Here is a 14,340-nt window from a genome sequence, read left to right on the forward strand (position 1 = left end):
GCCCTGGATTCTAACAGCGAGGGAAAGTGTTTTAGGAATTACTGATTTTGAGGATATTGTTTCAGATTGGAGATAATGATGAACAGGTCTCAGAAGGTAATGGCTAGGGACCGAATTTGTAGGTTTTTAAGAAGTCCCATTTTAGGTCACTGGAATAGGTGTAATAGTTTTTTTCTTTTTTTTTAGGTTTTTTTGTCCAAACTGTGAAAGGGGTCGCAAAAATTACATGATTATTAAAAATGTATGCTTACAACTAATTTCAAATAACATAACTTTTCCCTCGGTGGTAAAAATGGAATCAATTCCAATCCACTGTCGTAATAAATGAGGAGCATCGTTTCAAATCATATTATGTCCAAGAAACAAAATTTTACAGGAAGAACGAAAAACTGATTACTCCTAATCTGGGTAATTTTTCACAAAGTGGAAAATATGACGTTATTACGCTTGAGGAGTACTTCAAGGAACTTGAAAAAATGAAATCACTTTTCATTTCTGTTCTTCAAATTGAAGGGAAATGTGTTGGACATAATACGTTTTGATCCAATAATTGTATAGATGTTGTAATTAAAAATTTTTAATTAGGAAAATACATAAAATAACCAATAATTATTCTTGTTATTAAAGAAAAACATTATCTGTTAATATAAAATTACAATTTCAACATTAAACATTTTGATATACAGAGTGTTCATAACTTCTTTCTGCTGTCATGAAATCTTTATGGCGAAGTGCATCAACATTGATTAAAAACGCAGTAATCATAGATTACGAAACGACAGTTAAACAGTAGCCGTGGTTAAAATGTAATTTATGTGCACCATTCATAATCACCGATTACTAAAACACGGCTAGCTGACACCTCATTTAACCAGAGTAAAGTCTATGATGGTACACTGTTTCTACAAAATGACTAAAGGAAAGCATCCATTCCGCTGCAAAGATAATAGTCAACGTCTAAAAACGACTGTGCTCACTACGTTCTACATCGAAATGAACATATCCTACATTTTCGCGTTGCATTTGTTTGCCTTTGGGCGCTGTTATATTTGTGAGTTACATTTCTTTGTTTTTCAGTACTGTTAGGTTAAAATCGTACAAAATGGAAAATTGAATCCAAAAATGATTATATCCCAATGTTAGGTTAAAGTATCGATAGACTTAATTACTAGATTTAAATGTATTATATAAAAAGATGGAATATCCATAAAGGAAAAGGATGCAGAAGATTGGTAGGAATGTGTGTACGATCTTGGACCCCATTTACTCCAGGGAATTGTGCATTATCCTAAGATCCATCCATAACCTCTCTTTGTTCAGCCAGAGAAAGAGATACTGGTATTCGAATATTCCCTCTTAAAATACAGAAAATAACAGTTACATAGAATCGTAATATAAGCAGCCGATCCGTAGGAGAAATATGATTGTTCTTGTGTTATTTCAAGTGATTCATTTGTAGATTTTGATAAACGAAATCCCTCCTGAAATTTTCTGTCACCTAATTCCTCGTAAGAATTCTCTCTTTCCACTAAAGAACCTTCACGCTCACGCTCTATCCAAGTAATTCAAGTACTGCACAATAATAGTCGTCTTCGAAATAATCACCTGTGGTTCTGGCCGCCATTTTGCTTTACTTGCTCTACTAATCGCTGGTTATCTCCTTTAACCGCTCATATTTGGCCGGTTACAGATTACTGTGGTTAACCTCCTATTTAAGTCGTAACCGAGGTCGATCCACCGTAAAAATGTTTAATCAGGGATTAGGTGACAATTTTATCCAATGGTTACACTAATCGACGTTGATGCACGTGAAAGTTAGTGAGATAAATGTTTGCATAAAAACCATTAATATTGTTTTATTAAATAAAACATTATTTTGTTAATACAAAAAAGAAATATACCCATTAAACAAATTTTGATGTAGGTCTACAGGGTGTTCATAATATCCATCCAGCTGGATTCATGGTGTTTGAATCTTTTTCACATTTTTTCGAATCCTCCTCCTTCTTCTAAGCAGCCACAATTTGCCATACTATCATCATCCTCATTTCCAGTTATCACATGCATCGATGATGTTAGCATAGAAATCTAAAGCTTCACACAATTAAAATAAGCTACTGTTTTTTTACTATTCCTTTTCGCCATAAGTTACTATAGGTCATAGAAAAAATGAAACAGTAATTTTACATTTTAAAAATTCGAGGGTGTTTTCAGCTCATTTCCCTTCTCCGAAATCAACTCCCCTCCGCCCACGAATTAGTAAATACCCTGATGCGTAAGAAAGACGTAAAGACCTGAAGATTTGAATGTTGTTTCAGTATTGTAATAAATTAAATTAAATTAAAATGGTAGAATTTCTACATTCATTAGAATATTGCCGGGGTGTGATAAATGTTTGTAGAGAGTCTCACAATCCCTGCATTTTTCATTGAAATCTATTTATATGTGCCTTGCTTCATATTTCAGTTTATGTGCATGTTTTACTTGCTTTTGCTTCTTGCGGCGTCCTCCTGAACTGTCATCTACAATAGTTTCTTGTTCCATACTGGAAACAACTTTCATCACACACAGCTCGCAAGGATGAGACTGTATTGTCCGCTTTGAATATGGAGCATTGTCGAGAAAAATGCTCCAGATTGTAAGTATAACTAACATAAGAATGTAATAAATTAATTGTATTCATATCTATTTTATAACATGAATATTGGATATACTACGATATGAAACACACAATAAAGGACTGAATAAGATTTGAAACAACTGCTACTTTGAAGCAGTCATTTACACTGTTAGTGAATACGACTTGATACAATCAGGGTTCACAGTGTGAAAGACTGTATCCGAAACTACTGGGTGTTCATTTCAAAGTGTGTCATGACGTCACTGTTGTTGAGTCACCGATTTGAAGCGAGTTTCAGCTAATATGTCAGAGAAGTTGCCTATTATTCAAGGCGTTCTTCAATCTGAACTTTAGAACGTGTACGGTATAACTTGAACGTCGTAGCAACAGATGGCGGTCTGTACGGTCTGTGTGCTATCATAACCTCTTTCGAACTGTGTTTTGCGCGGGCAAGTCGTACGCAGGGTATTTGTTATCATCGGTTGCGTACGGTAACATTCCACAACACAAATCAAATGCTCCGTGTCCATGTTGACCGTCGAAGTTATGTCAACAAATACGTAAGTAATCGTCTTAACCCTCTCCCCATATCCCGACAGTACGTATTTCCAAACAGTTCACATTCCTGCCACTACTGGCGTTATCGTACACATCGGTACGTACTCTTCAGAATGAACGCCGTACTTGCTAGGCAACTTCTCTACCTCATAGGTTATACACCTCTGCGGAAGTGTAGGAAGATTGAATTCTCTAGGCTCATCGGCTAGCCACATGACGGCGTACAGCGAGCCATGACATACTTTGAACTGAACACCCAGTATACGAAAATGTATCAAACTCAAGTTTGTCCACCAGTGGACATAATACGATTTCACTTATTTTGGCATAGCTTAACAAAACACAAACTATAAAAATTCAATGTTAATACCAGAAGCACCAGAATAAGACAAATTGCACAGAGATCTCAGAAAAGTTCACAGTGCGTACCTGCACATGTTTAATCACAGCCTTGTATCAATGGATATCCCCGAAAACTTAACGAATTTCAACAGTGCGACTTTTTCGCAGTTCATTCACCTCAAGAGAACATTCAGTCACTTCATCCCCTTCTACTGGCATGTCATATCTGCGATTGGTGGAAATTTCAAAATACATAAGGTCCCAATCAGTGCCTTGAGACGGTGAAGTCTCTAGAGGACGACCCGCTATACAAAGAAAGACAGAATTCTCTGTTAACCATTTTATCCAAAACAGCAAAAGACTGAAGGGGTAAAGACCGCAGATTGGGTCGCTTTCTCCAGTGCAGAAGAGAATAAAACTTATAAGATGTATCAGAATTTCTAAATATATTTATATAAAACGCAGTAAATATAGAAAAATACGTATTAATTGTGATTTAGGTTTGTTTAGTTCTTAAGGTCCAATTTAGATTTTTAGGTTCAACAGAATTTACATATATGACTCTTATGACCATGATTCGGAAAATTATCTAAGAAATTATGAGTTTAGAAGTGAGGAAAATAATAGGTACTTTACTTTTTTTACTTTTTAATGACGTCTCCCCTTTTCAGGGGTTGCCTCCTATTGCCATCCTCCAAAGTCTTCTGTCCTGCCAGTCGCCTTCTTTCAAATTCTGCTCCTGCATTACTCTGGCCACTCCACCTCTTCAGATACTGCGAGGTCTTTGCTTTTTCTTCCTCCCATATGGAGACATTGACAGGATCTATTTGGGCCATCTATCCTCTGGCATTCTCTGAACATGGCCATACAATTGCAACGTTCTCTTTTCTAATCGCTCCACTAATGTGTCTTCTTGTTCCATTACATTCTGTATTGTTTCATTTGGAACCCTTTGTAATCTAGAGATTTGGCAACTCCTACGCAATCCATCCATTTTCACTGCATTTAACATTTGTTTTTGTCTCTGAGTCAATACCCATCCTTCTCCTCCATAAGTGAGAATAAAAAAGAAAAGGTGTTGTTGTTTTCTAATGCCAGGCGTTTGACAGTAAAGTCATTTGATCTCTTGCACTCCAATATTTTTCAAAGATATTATCATGGCCAGCCACTGAAGCACAGATTTTGAGGTGTTCCGAATCCATTTCTTGGTTTGAGTTGCACGATGGTCAGTTAGGGGACTGATATATTCCAATTCTATGCAGGTGTTTGGCCAAACAATCATGGCCTGTTGCCAATCTAAATGCAGCTACAGACGATTTTCGTGGTAAATCGGGAATTAACTGTGGATTATGATGCAGGGAGTTCCATTTTTTCCTTTGAGATTGTGTTATCAAATTTTGTTTGTTGAAGTCTAAGTATGTAGATTTAATAAATCTCTTCACAGAGTAATACATAGATTTAGTAACAGGTCTGTAAGTAGCAGTGCTGCCCTTCTTTGCTAAAGCATCCACATTCTCGTTTCCCAGGATTCCACAATGGGATGGTATCCATTGGAATACAATTCTTTTATTGAGTGATATTAATTGAGAGAGCATTTTAGTTATTTCTGCTGTTTGAGATGAAGGTGTGTATTTAGAGACTATTGATAGAATAGCTGCTTTGGAGTCTGACAATATAACTGCATTCTTAAATTTATTGATGTGGCAAAGAAGATTCCTGAAACTTTCACTTATTGCAATGATTTCTCCATCAAAACTTGTTGTTCGATATCGAAGAGATCTATAAAGTGAGAAGAGACAGCACGTAACACCTGCACCGGCACCTTGTTCTCTGGAGGTAAGGGATCTGTCGGTGTATAAATGAAGCCAGTTTTGTGGAGGGTAACTAATATTAATTGTCTCTAAAGACAATTGTTTCATTATTTCAGTGTTTACTTCTGATTTCAGTATTTCTTCTGTTAAATTTAAATTATATTCTATATTTAATAGAGTTAAAGGGTTTGGAAAAAAAGAAAAGGTAAAAACCTATAGATTCGGTCCCTAGTAATGACCTAAAAATGATAAATATACTTATAGGAAGGTTCAAAATAACTATTTCTAATTTTCAGATGTGATAAAGAGGGCACATAATGAGACATTTTTTCTTAATAAAGTAGTGACAGAACAGGACTGTCTCCAGAAAATTCTCAGTGACTGCAACAGCCAGTCAGTCATCTGAAGAAGATTTATAAGAAGGTAGACGTTAATTTATAGTCGCTGATTCTTATTAAATGGACAGATACTGTGTGAACAATCCTACGTGCACCCTCTTCCACTGCTTACGGGTTCTGAGAGAGTCAAGTCAATAACCATGGTGAATGGGTGTCAGGAAGTCCACATTAAATCTACCTACAGTTTGTTGTGTAAGTAATTACTAATAAATACTTAACTCTAACATTACCAAGGTTGGGCAAGAATTGCCCACCATTTTTATTATCTAAAATTTTTTTGCAATAACTGACATCTGACAGTTTTCACACTGCCTCTATTTGTCTCTAACAGGATAAAGTATAAGTATACACATTTGTTCTGTTTTAGATTTGAAATATAACAGACTGATAATGGAAGTATTTGTCTGTGGGCAGATTTTACCCACCCTTGGTATTTCATGTGACCTGAACTTTTTTTATTTATGTACACTTGGTCAAAATGAAAGTGGCCGGCATCTGAGAGACTAAGTTCGAATCGAGTATTTCCGTGAGCGCTCGGGACAGCCAGGCTTTATTCAAAAGATTGTGTATATTCTTCTGGTACTTATAATGGGGAACACAACTATTAATCACTAAAATCTTCCGAGAAAATAATTCACATACGAGATTTAAAACAGACAGATCGTTCAGAGTATTTAAACAGTGAATATTGTAACACAAACACTATATACTGCATAACAGATTCTCAAGTGGAGTATGACCGTTGCTCGTTACAATGCCATTCTGACTGCAGTAAAACTCTTAGCGTAGTTGGTAGAGCGTTAGCAACGAGTTCGTGAGATTGCAAGTTCAAATCTTCGTGGAGTTGCTAAACTTTTTTTGTTGCCTTTTAAATGCATCAGTGACAATATAACAGGTTCTCGTCATGTTTTATCATTAGAATACTTTTCGCTTTATTATTTTTTTCTTGTTAATATAAACTTTTGACGCCAGATGGAAGTAACACAAAAGACGACAATTAGAGGCTTTCATATTAAAATGCTGTGTTAATTTTATTAACCCTGCTGCTTTGCACTCTATTGCCTATTTAGTAAATATGTTGATGGCTAAATAATTGGCAATAATTAATTTGCAAATTGTACTACAGGGAATATGATTATTACACTAATCTAAATCCATGATCATCAGGGCCTAAACATACTAATTGTAAACAAGAAGAAAAATCATAATTCTGATGACAAAATATATCCTGATTTCCTGGAATTATAACCATAAATATTCACCAATTTTGTAATTATCTGTAAGTAATATGAATTAACACAAGCAAAATTATTTGGCTATATTACACTAAAAGGAGCTGTAAAAAATAAAAGAAAGGACAAAACAAAAAATTCACTACGGAGATTCGAAGCATGCTGTGGAGGTAGCCTAGATCAGCGCCTTGTATTATGGAGTTTACTAAAGCGGTGCACAGAGGTTTACGGTAGTGAACTGCACGCTCACCGAAGGGACTTAGAAAATTTTTGCTGCTCAAGAGACTGGCCACTTTCATTTTGACCAAGTGTACATGCATTAGGCGTCACACTGAAGGTAATTGTCTAACATTCAGCTACCTGATTGTTTTTCTGTGAAAATAAAAGAACTAGTCTCCAGGGTTTAAACCCAAAGTGATTTATGACAGTTTTGTTAAACTTTTTTTGTAATTGCTGTCTTTGAACTCCTCAGCCATGTTTTCAGTCAACGAAGCCAGAAGACAAATGAAGTAAATCTTCAGAGTCTTCCATTAGAAATCAACCCACTATCCCAATTTCAGAAACAACTCCTGGTGGAATTTTGGTGCAGCATAAGGAGAGAATACCAGCATTGTCATTGTCAGTCAAAAAGTGCCCTTAAGGCACTACTTCCTTTCGTGAGAACCTACCTGTGTGAAACTGGATTTTCTGCGTGTGTGTCCACCATACTAAAACACCAAAACAGACTAAATGCAGAAGCAGCAGTATATCAGCACCATGTTATCGTGAAGTTGGACCTGCAGCCAGTTGGCCTTGCATGTAGTGCAAGACAGTTATTCAGTGTGAAAGATGAAGGGGCAATGTGAAGGACTAAATGTTAAATTTCTATTGCCAATTTTAGCTTAAGGTATGTAGTATGTTCAAACATAATATTGGATAGAAAACAGAAACTCTTGTGTGCATGCTGGTGACTGACAATCATTGAAAAAAAAATAATAATTTTGTGTTTATTATGAATAATGATATAGAATTTTAAAAAGAATGGATTGACAACACCTTTTTTATATGTTATAACAACCCTTTAACTTCAAAACACTTTGAGGCTATTCTTCAAAAGTAGGAAGACTGCATAAATCTTTTCATAAAGATAGCGTAATAGGTGCGGACTGATAAAATTACTTGTCAGAGAAACTTTGAAAGAAGAATTGTGTTTCGCAAGTCAGTTGACTGTGAAAAAGATTATACTACCCTTAACTTCTGTTCAAATTTTAGTAAAAATCTGTTAAAGATATAATTAATTATATCTAAATACACTCCTCTTGAAGGGATTGTTCCTCTTATACAATGTAATCAGGAATTTGTACACGAAAAATATATGCTACCAGCAACTTCATAAAAATCTGTTAGATGGGAGACAAGTTATTAATTTTGTTTAAATGCACTCCCTATAAAGAGGTATTTCTCTTATACAGTCGTAATGAAAGTTTGTACACAAAAATATAATTTATCTGCAAATTCTGTTCAAAGTTCATAAAAATCTGTTGGATATGAGAGAAGTTATTAATTTTTATAAATGCACCCCCAGTAAAGGGACAGTTACTCTTACACAAACGTAACCAGAGTTTGTAAACGAAAAATATATCCTCTCTGTAATTTCTGTATAAAGTTTCATAAAAATCAGTTGGATATGAGAGATGTTATTAATTTCATCTAAATACACCCCTAGTAAAGGGATACTTCTTATCGTACACACGTAATTAGAGTTTTCACGCAAAAAAAAATACTCCCTCTAACTATTATACAAAGTTTCATAAAAATCAGTTGGATATGAGAAATGTTATCAATTTTGTCTAAATATATCCCTAGTAATAGGGTACTTCCTATTGTACACACATAACTAGACTTTCCACACAAAAAACATATGCTATCTGTAATTATTGAACAAAGTTTCATAAAAATCTGTTGGATATAGGATTGCCAACTCTAGAGGATGGAAATTCAGGACACATTAAAAAATAAAAAAGCACATAAACTTTTAATGAATTTTGATGCTGAATTAAACAATTAGAATTACTGTCATGTTATTATTTGGTTGTAGCGGTGTAGCCCTATATTAAAGAACATGCCATAAGTCTGTACACATTGCAAAGCACCAGGGTTGATAAGTATACATGTCTCTACACACACTACATTAACATTGTTTGAAAGAATACTTGTTGCTTCCTTTGTTTTTGTTTATTAGTTCTGTTTGTTGAAACATAATCAAAAATATTCTCTATATGACATATTAAAGTTCGTCTTTACCAAGAGTTCTGGTTTTCCAAGTTCTGGCCTCATCCGGTTCCTCTTGTCAGTCGAGAGATTCATTTTTTTTTAACTCGCTCCACATGAGCATTGCTAATTGGAAGAGCATGTTTGTGTTCAGCAATTTTCTTTAAGTTTGGCACACTACGTGTCTTCAAAACAGTGTCTCAGCATTCTTGAGGAGCTGGTAGATCTTTTAGTACCGGCATCATCTCTTTCAATAGGCAATACTCTTGGTACAATGCATCACCATTTTCAAAGTCCAGTTCTATATTCATAAAAAATAGCAAAATAACTTCCAAAAAAACCTTTAACTACTTTAACCAAAAAGATTATGGTATATCTAACATGCCTTTATTTTTAGGTTATAAATCATATAAAGTATTTGATTCTGGTTGGAGAGAATATTTTGGAGGTCAAGGTATCTTAAAGATTAAATAAATCTCATTAACATCTTCAATGTCACGCTCTATAATATAAGCTATTCAAGTTTATTTCAGTAAGGACACTGAATGTGAAAGTATCATTAAGGCTTAGAAAAGTGATTGTCTTAAGAAGTCAAGAATTGTAATCAAACCATTTTTGCAAATAGTCAATGGCCCTCTGATACACATTCAGTGCTTCCTTCTTAAAGAGATGCACATCAGAATCGCTCAAGTTATTCAAATATTGATTTACTACCAAGCCATTGAAAACTATGTGTGATCTCTAATAATGAATAATAATCAATATGAAATTTCAAAATATAATATTGCAATGAGCAAAATTTCGGACATTGTTGTTGTTGTTGTTTAGGCAACAGTCCGAAGACAAGTTTGAATCTCATAAGTAACACCAATAAGGCACAAGGGTGTCTACAGGGGGTAGCCAGTGGTAGCAAGTTTTAATTTTTACGAGTTTTTTTTTTTTTTTTAATGAGTTCGATACATGTTTTCTCAAACCCTCGGTAAACAGTTCACAAAAGTGAGTGCTTCAAATTGTGAATATGCGCAGGATAATTTATATTTCAGAACTGGCCATTTTGTATGTTCAATTTACTTTCTCCTTGTCCCATTTCCTCTGATTTTCTAATCATCTTGCTACCACTGAGATTGGATTCTGCAGGCGCCCTTGATAAGACATCTCTCATGAGGCAACTAGGCCAGGAGATAATGGGGTAGGGTGGACAGTTTCCGGACATTAAACGTCCTGAAAATTTAATTTTTTTCCTGCATAGACGGCTGATTTCCTGACAATCCGGAAAAAATCCGGATGGTTGGCAACCCTAGTTGGATACAAGAGAAGTTGCTAATTTTATCCCTCCAGATTTGCGTTCTGGACCACTGTGCACTGAGTAGAATGAGATACAGAGGTCTGCATCGGATGTTTTCGCTCGAGCGCCAAGTAGTTCATAGCATAATCCAATAGGTAGCGCACATGCATGATGGGTAAAATTGTCACGAGCGATAAATCCTCGAACGGTATAAGCCGAGCGTTAGATATTCGTTCTTGTTACAGTGATGAACTGTGTAGTAACATCATAGATGTTTATCATTTCAAAACTAACTAACCTCTCCATAGTACAACTACAAAACTTGCTTTAAAATGTAATATAAATGTTGTAGGTAAATGTTTCCCCCCCCCCCCCCCACAGGAGTGATTTTATTTTTGCCACATCTGATAGATGTTATTGGATGTAAATGTAATTATTATAAATGGAGAACACAATCACGATAATGCAAGAACCGTATCAAGTTTTCTAGTAGTAATAATAATCTCTAATAATTAGTGTATCAATCTTTGCATCTGTAACAGTTGTGCAGCATGATTATTCGTTTTATTATATTTTCTGTGACGTTATCTCTGTACTAATATTGTTATTAATCTATATCAATAATATTTTGTAAAACGTTTCTACATTGTCGCAATATATAGGCGGAACACTATGTATGGACCTATCATATTATATATGTGGCAAATCAAATATTGAATAATTATTAATTAGCAATAAAAACTGTATATCGAAGTTTTTCATAGTATTTTATTTATAACTTCATGTTACTGTTTTGGTACTTCCATTAGACGTTTGTCATAAACGCAGAAAATAAAGCCTTATTTTTACCGTGTGAGCAAAACATATGTGTATCTTATCTGTCGCCTTCCATACAAGATAAGACATGTCGGTGAGATGACCTTGTACTGTGCTTCTATTTATTACGAGCGTATCACGACCGATCGTATCTCACTCGAGCGTGCGACATTCGACCGAGTTCAAGCGACCGATTTAACTCCAATGCAGCACTCTGGTGCCAGTACTAGCTTTCATATGTTTTATATATATATATATTTTAATGACAGCGAGCATGAATAACCATCGTTGGTTGCTCAACCAATTTTCCAATTCAGTGTGATGGTCTATGATGAAAGCTCGTACTTCAGTCCTCAGTTCGAAGACTCGTGATAAGGTGCATCCACAAGTAAGCCATTTTAGATCTGTATGGAGAATTAGGGATTTGTGAAGGTTTCCCATGTCTTCACTTGAAAAGTCTTTGAATTGAGAAACCTCGATTTGTTGAAATTTGTAATCTTTACTGTTTCATGAAAGACGATTTTGAGGGACTGTTGCATTTTTTTTCACAGCTAATGTGTGACGATGTAAAATACAGTGCCTGCTTCTACAATTTTCTGCAACCATCTTGATACGCGTCACTGCACCTGCTGTTTTCCTCACCATAGCCCTTGTGTTGTTCGTGCAACATCAGTACAGTTGTTCCAGGTTCCTTTCTTCTGAATACCGTATCTATAAAGAATTTTAAAAACTTTTGTTGTTTTAAATTTAAACTGTTACAAATATGCAAATCGAAGCAAATTATGTGCATATGTGTATCTTAGGGTTGCCAACCCTCCCGTATTTCCTGGGATCTCCTGTATTTGCCCCTAATTTTTAAGTCTCCCGGCTCCCATATTATTCTTCTCTTCGAGCATTTTTCTCCCTTATTTCTGCATAATGTTTTTTTTTTTTTTATTCAGTGCAGTGGCACATTATTAGAGTCATTGGCCGTACAATGGCGATAAAAACTAAAAGGAAAGAAAACGAAATAAAGTGAACAATGTGCAAGTGAAACTACGAAGGAGAGGATGTCAGCACTGCTGCATTCTTCCTCTGGCCTCCCAGTACCTATCCACAAAGCTGGCAGATGAAAGTGCTGGACAAGTCTTGATGTGGTTTGAGTCCATGGTGTCGGAACATCCACAGAGCATGCAGTGGGGGCTGGATAATACACCCAGGCGGTGGAGGTGATTAGCCAGACAGTCATGACCTACTGCGGCGCGGAACGTCGCAAGAGCTTCTCTGGGCCATTCGGGGAGAGTGGAGTTGAGTGCGTCCTTCCAGTGTTTATCTTTAATTTGTTCCTCCGAACTCTTATGGAAACATTGTCTCACTCGACTTCTTATATTTGTAGATGCTCTATGGCAGACGTCTCAATAGGGCCTTCTCGGAGCACTTCCTCCTCTCTCTCTTTTTTAATGTAAGAGTGGAACAAGATGCGGGAGCAGTTTGTGTATCTCTGGATGACGTCATTGACCGCGTCGTTTGAATAGACATCTGCAACCGCTACGATGTCTCCATCTCCGAGAAAGAATGTCCTTATTACCACAAATATATGAAGAAAGGGAAAGTGAAATTGTGGGAGTCAATTTACCACTTCATTAACCTAATTGTTACCTAATTTGAATCAAGACCAGTAACAAATATAATGAACTACTGAAGGACTTTAGAAAAGAATTTGAGACCAGATTTAAGATTTGAATAGTACTAATTTAAAATAACAGTGAATTTCTAAGACGTTTTGGTATTGTTAATTATTGAAAATATTACGAATCATATTATTTAACTATTATTGTAATTATTATATTAATATTGACGTATCGTAAGAATGCGTACCTTAACAACCAACCTGTTTAATTGTAATTTTTATTATTACTATTTAATTGAATTTTTATTTCATTAAATATAATATAAACTTAAAAAAATACATACCAAAAACCATTTACTAGAAATGAAGTATTGTTGTTGTTTAGTCAACTGTCTGAAGAAAGGTCTGAACCTCACAAGTGATACCAACAAGACACCACTTATGAGGCAACTAGACCAGGATATAATGCGGTAGGGTTGCCAGTTCCTTGTGCTTAAATAATTACGTAACATGTATGGTTATTCATGCTTCAGATTTCTTTTTACTCATTAATATATAATTAGAAAATAAAGTTATTATTATTATTATTACTGTAAACTACTTAAGAAATTTTATTCCTTCCGAAAACAACCGTCTATTGTGACAGTACAAATCAAAAGTGCAGCTTTGTGGAATTTCTCCCGCGACAGTTACAACTTAGCTCGCTCATGCATGTGACATGAATCAGCGATCGGCTATCTTCGGGTATTGTGCTTATCTCTTCAGCTGACTGCGCTATCTACATTTGCTCTGTGTAACAATTTTTATGCGTTGGCCTTGAGATGCCTGCTCTATGGAATGGCAGCATGTTAGAATATGAAAGGGGGATAGTTGTTCCTTTCTTTGCCAGAAAGTCTGCTGCTTCATTCCCGGCAATACCGCAGTGAGAAGGTATCCATTGCAGATGTACAATTTTATTTAGTTTCTTGATGTCTTCTCTGCATTGTTGAATGTCATCATTAGCTGGTTGTAGTAAGTAGTTTCCAATTGCAGATATCGCTGCTTTTGAGTCACTGAGGAGGACAATGTTTGGAAATGGGAAGGACCTGCACAACAGTTGTTTCACAGCAGCACATATGGCTCTTACTTCTCCATCAAAAGGTGTATGGTTGTTGCCTAGAGTGAGATAGGTAGAAAACAGTTGGTAATGAATTCCGGCTCCAGTGGGCCCGTGTTTTTCTATTTGGGAGCCGTCAATGTACACATGCAGCCATTTGTCTTGTGGGTAGTGGATTTGTAATGTTTCTAAGGCAGAAAGACGGAGTGCTTCACGACATTCGTCCTGTTTTCTGCATAATGTAAAAATATTTATTTTAACATTTGATTTTGCCGTGAATGATGATTAATTATATGATGAATTCTGTTGGTCAAGATAGGCAT

The 14,340-nt window shown here is 35.6% G+C and overlaps 1 protein-coding gene and 1 long non-coding RNA gene across 2 annotated transcripts in view; both read left to right on the forward strand.

Moving 5' to 3' along the window:
• The window catches only part of Sou (required for meiotic nuclear division 5 protein souji), an 81,613-nt gene that overhangs the window by 52,728 nt on the left and 14,545 nt on the right, over positions 1-14,340 (forward strand). The window lies entirely within an intron of this gene.
• On the forward strand, positions 77-8,739 carry LOC138692227 (uncharacterized). The gene is made up of 3 exons (XR_011330031.1): positions 77-2,638; positions 5,628-5,921; positions 7,434-8,739. It is a non-coding gene; the product is annotated as an uncharacterized lncRNA (long non-coding RNA).

The sequence above is a fragment of the Periplaneta americana genome, chromosome 16 (genome assembly GCF_040183065.1).
Source record: "Periplaneta americana isolate PAMFEO1 chromosome 16, P.americana_PAMFEO1_priV1, whole genome shotgun sequence".
Taxonomy (NCBI): domain Eukaryota; kingdom Metazoa; phylum Arthropoda; class Insecta; order Blattodea; family Blattidae; genus Periplaneta; species Periplaneta americana.